We start from the raw sequence: 5,555 nt of genomic DNA, 5'->3' as shown, positions 1-5,555 counted from the left end.
ATTCATCTTATCTATAGTTTAAACATAAATTTGCACTCATGATGAATTAAATGAATGCTTGGTTCTCATAGCACTTAGTAACCATTAGCTCCAGGTTATAAGAGGCCCTGGTTGATCAGCTTTTTCACGAACATGAGTTTTGAAGTGACCAAAGTAGTTTCAGGGCTGTAGGCTTCCCAGGCAAACATAGCCGTGAGGAGTAGTGAAAGCCCAGGGGGCATCACAAATTGGTGGTTTGATTTGACAGGCCAGTGTTATTCTCCTTTACTCTTCAGTTTATTTCCAGAGTGTCTAGGTAGGGCATGAATCTTTCAGTTTGCCACAGCACGGACCAGTTTTGAACCACTCCCTATTGTCTATATCCACATGTTTCACCATCTCTACCTTCTCTTGAAAGCAGGGAAACATCTTATCGTAATTCTATTAACTTCCTAGGAATATTAGACATTTAATTCTGAAGTCCTCATGGGCCCACATGCTCTCAAGCCTTATAGTCCCTGGGTATCACTAAGAGCCCAGATAGTGACAGTTTTGCCAGTCATCAGAAAATGTCTGTCTCGAAAACAACAATTCTAGCATTCTCTTTGGGAGTCTCAAGGACAGGATTAGGGTGGGTGCTCGCCTCAAGGGTGAAATTTAAGGTCACATCAAAAAAAATCAGTAATTGAGACAAACGACATATTTTTTTAAAGTTTATTTATTTATTTTTGAGAGAAAGAGACAAAGCGCAAGTGGGAGAGGGGCAGAGAGGAAGTGAGAGAGAGAAAATCCCAAGCAGGCTCCAAGCTGTCTGTGCAGAGCCCAACGTGCACACCTCACAAACTGTGAGGTCATGACCTGTGAGCCAAAATCAAGAGTCAGATGCCTAACTGAGCCACCCAGGCACCCTGAGATAAATAATAATGCAGTACTTGCAAAATCAAAGTTAATGCAAAAATATCTGTGATAATCAAAATATCAAAATTTCAAATAAAGACAGGTTTCTGTCTGCATGTCTGTGACTCTGCATTACTGCACAATAACATCAGTCCTTTTCAATCAGCCTCCATTCCCTGACCCAACAAGGCAAAGAAACCCATGGCCACCAACAGGCAGGTTTATGATGGGTGACAATGGTGTGCCAACAGGTTGGGCAACGAACGTGGGGCTTTCTATAGACTCATGTCTAGACCTTTCATTAACCTTCCCACTTGGTTCAGGATGTAGGATAATGTTTAAGTAAGTATGTATGCATAAAATTGCACACTTTCCCCTTTACCTCAGGCTTCACTAAGGCACAGGGAAGAAGTTTTATTTTTTCTTTAAGTTTATTTATTTATTTTGAGAGAGAGTATGCGGAAGGGGCAGAGAGAGGGAAAGAGAAAGAATCCCAAGTAGGCTCCACACTGTCAGCGCAGAGCCTGATGTGGGGCTCGAACTCACCGACCATGAGATCATGACATGAGCCAAAACCAAGAGTTGAATGCTTAACCGATTGAACCACCCTGGCACCCCCCAGGAAAGCAAATTTAAAGTCTTCTGTCTATAATTTAGCAGTCTGTATGAAAATGTCTGTCTTGTGTGGAACAGTTTACAAAATATATTCAGCATGAGCCCATTTTAAATATCTACCTATATATTGATACAGATGTAGATAAATAGATAAGCAGATGGCCTTTAGGAAGAGAAGAAGGCAGATAAACAAGCAGACAAACTATATAAAACTGTATCTCTAAATGTTAAAATGTTCAATTGTGGGTAGCAAATTGTGGATTATTTTTATCTTCCTTTTCTTATTTATATTGTTTACCTCTCTACAATGAACCCATATTATTTGGGCAATTAAACAATAAAATTATTTTAAGATTCTTTTGACAACCCTATGTGCTTTCATAGCCTGATCACATGCGATAAGATGTTAACCAGAGACGTTTTTCTTGGTTTGGTGCCATCTCGGAAACACTAAATATGCTGTAATTACCAATAACACATACCTGTAAAAAAAAACCAAATCAAGTAGCCAGTCTTCTGGAAAATGTACATTTAACATGTGTTTGCCACTTTAATAGAATTCTCCAAGAGCATTTACTAACTCGTCATCTCATAGCTATAACCTTGCCCTCCTTCCTGATGACTACAAATTTGTTTCCAGGAAAACAGGACAAAATTGCAATTACACAGGAGTAAATATGTGACTGAAAGAGGTAGTGGGTGTGGATGCCAGCCTTACCTACATGATAGGCAGGCATGAGTTTTAATCCCCTACGAAAAAAGTTAGGTGAGTTGTTGTTAAATAAAGCAAGCCCACATTTCTAATGCTTATTAGCTAACATTTAGCTGGAAGGGTCACCAATCGTTAAATTATTTTTATAGGCAGCTTAGCAGAAGCTGTGTTTCCATGACAACAGACAATGTATGGAAAGGTTAAAAAAAAGTTAATGGGATTTGTGGTGATCTCAGTAATGCTCTATGGAAATCACTCATTAATTTGATTTTCCTATTTCTCAGGCTTCCCTGCCAACTGCAGAACTGGATTTTCTGGGGCTGACTGATGTTGGAAATAATGCATTTCTGAGAGCTTCACTGTGCCTTTTTCCTGAGGAGTTGAGAAGGAGAGTTTGATAATCCCTCCCTGATCTCTCTATGAGCTGAATATGGGCAGGTGCCTCTGTGAAAGACCCATAGCACCCCTCAAACTGACCAAGGGAAGTGAAGGTTTGGTCAGAGCAGCAGGCACAAGTTTATCTTAATTTTCTTCTGGAATCCACATTAGCATGTTTGCTTATAATTAAATGTTTTATGAGGAAAGAGAAATCAGCCTACTTTCCAAGTTTCTGAACTGAGTCACTGGATGGATGATGGTGGAAAAGATTGAAGGATGAGCAGAGTGTGAGCAGAATGATAGGAATTGTATTATGTCATGACTGAACATTTTAGACCCAAAAGACTACTTCATGCAGACATGGCCATAGTTTTGCTATCAATAGAATATCAGGAATAGTGCCCAGAATATTATTTTATTACCATTTGAAAGATTCACCTGTTGGTGTTGAGGCCTTTTTTACTTGTCCTCAATGTAGTTTTAATTTTTTTTTTTTAACAAAAATACAAGAAATACAACAAATCTACACCTTTACTTATTTACTTTTCAGTAAGTTTAAATCCTTGAGGGATACAGCATTTCACAGGTTCTGTGGCCGATGGCTTTAGCAGGAAGCTTGCTTTGGAATTTGGCATGAACCATGCCACTGTTTCCATGAGCATGAGTTACTTTTCCCCAGATTACTCTGGTTTTGTTCAGTTTGCTACCAGGAGTCACTGTGTTGTTCCTTGCTTTGTACACATAGGCACATCTCCTGCCTAGACAGAATTCAGTTTCATCTACAGCATAAACACCTTCAATTTTAAGAAGAACTGTGTGCACTCCCTCTGGTTCCAGAGACCCTGCTTATGGCCAACAAAAGTGGCCTTGGACCACAGCCTTCCAAACATATTTGTCATTTTAGGGGTCCTGTTCCCAAAAGGCATCCACAGGCTCCAAGATGGTGGAAAGAGAAAGACCACCTTAGTTTTAATTTTTATTAAAGTACTCCAGATGTAGATGTTTTAAAGATTTCTGCTCTTTTTTTTTTTAATATACTATTTATTTTTGAGAGAGAGAGAGAGTCAGGGAAGGGCATAGAGAGAGGGAGAGGGAGAAAATGTCAAACACACTCCATACTCTCAGCATGGAGCTCATCACAGGACTCAAACTCATGAACCTTGAGATCATGACCTGAGCTGAAATCAAGAGTCATCTGCTTAACTGACTGAGCCACCCAGGCTCCCCCAGATGTAGATATTTTAGAATCAACAAATTATGTTGCTTTCTGCACAGAATTTAGAATCTATTTATTTCCATATCTTGAATGGTCTATACTTCCTAGTATCACATTGACTTTGTGTGTGTTATGTATAAGTTAGAATCACATTGTTTTGTATCAATGTGAAGCTGCAATTAGCCTTAGATGTCTTTTAGGATTATTATGAGCTTCTCTGATGTGTCCTTCTCCACCTTAAAAATTCTATTAAGGAGCCAAGAGTTTACAAAGCAAATAAAAACAGATATTCACAGGGGCACCTGGGTGGCTCAGTTGGTTAAGTGTCCAACTTCGGCTCAGGTCATGATCTCTTGATTTGTGAGTTCGAGCCCCATGTCGGGCTCTGTGCTGACAGCTCAGAGCCTGGAAACTGCTTTGGATTCTGTGTCTCCGTCTCTGTCTGCCCCTCCCCCACTTGTGTTCTGTATCTTTCTATCAAAAATAAATAAAATGTAAAAAAAAAAAATTAAAAAAAACAAACATGTATTCACATGTAAAAAAACCAGAATCCCAACTTTGACCAGGAAGACCACTAAACAGTGTATATTAATATAGACTTACAATGCTATTGTTTTCAGTGTGACTATGAATTCAGTGGAAGAAGTTTAGAATTATCATTTGAAAAAGAAGTGATTTTTTAATTTTTGTTTTACTTTTATTTAAATCCAAGTTAGTTAACATAGTATAAGAATCTTTTGAGTAGAATTTAGTGATTTATCCCTTAAATATAACACCTAGTGCTTATCCCAACAAGTGCCCTCCTTAGTGCCCATCACCCATTTAGCCCATCCCCCGACTTAACACTCCTCTGGCAACCCTCAGTTTGTTTCTCTGTATTTAGGAATTTCCTATGGTTTGCCTCTGTGCTAAGTTACAAGGATGTTATTTTGAGGTATAGATTTGGGAGGTAAGTAAAAGCATTTATCCTACCAAAAAAAACTTTAAGGTAAAAGAATGCCTAAACAATATACTGCCAATATGGCTCCAACCCATGAAAGACCTTTATCAACATCATATCCCACACCTGTTGAGACCCTAATCGGATTATGGTTAAGTCCCGGATACTTACTCCAAAGTCTTCTGTGGAAATCACACCAACTCAGAATGAAGTAAAAAACTCTTTTAAATTGGTTATATTAATGATGCTTCCTGACCCTTTTCTGTGTGGTTTTTTCTCCCAATTAAAAGTTTCACTCAGTATCAGTGGCAAGGAAAGACCCTTTGATTCAGTAAGGATGCATGCCTATGTGACATCAGCTTTCTTCAAAACACTAAATAGGCACCAGCTCCACACAGAGCCGAGTAGAGTTCCTAAGGTATAAGTTGTTCCTCCTCAGATCACTTATTTCCATGATCTTCATTATCATGAAGGCTTTGACATAATTTTCTTTTCCTTGCTAGGGAATTCTATGTGCAGATGAGTGTCAGAAGCTGAAGGGAGTCCACTGGCCATGTTTGTCTATGGTGGGGACTCAGGGTCAGGGCAAAGTATGACTTGTTAGGAATTTGCACCAGGATTGATCTAGAAAATATAGAGTAAAAAAGAACAGAATCAGACACTTCAGGATTTAAGAACATTGCTGTTTCTCATGGGAGCTGTTTACCTTCTAATACAGGGTACTTAGAAAATGGAATTAGAAGGAAATTTGAAAAGGATGGGTGCTAATGTACAACTTTTTAAAATATAGTATCACCATTGCAGGAACAATGATTATG

General features: G+C 38.8%; 1 pseudogene; it reads right to left on the bottom strand.

Annotated features, from left to right (window-relative positions):
- Window positions 1-3,136: 3,136 nt before the first annotated feature.
- On the bottom strand, window positions 3,137-3,480 carry LOC132682754 (large ribosomal subunit protein eL33 pseudogene; annotated as a pseudogene).
- Between the last annotated feature and the right edge of the window lie 2,075 nt (window positions 3,481-5,555).

Source organism: Panthera onca, chromosome C2 (assembly GCF_046562875.1).
Source record: "Panthera onca isolate mPanOnc1 chromosome C2, mPanOnc1 haplotype 2, whole genome shotgun sequence".
Taxonomy (NCBI): domain Eukaryota; kingdom Metazoa; phylum Chordata; class Mammalia; order Carnivora; family Felidae; genus Panthera; species Panthera onca.
This window is presented reverse-complemented; position numbering and strand designations above follow the sequence as displayed.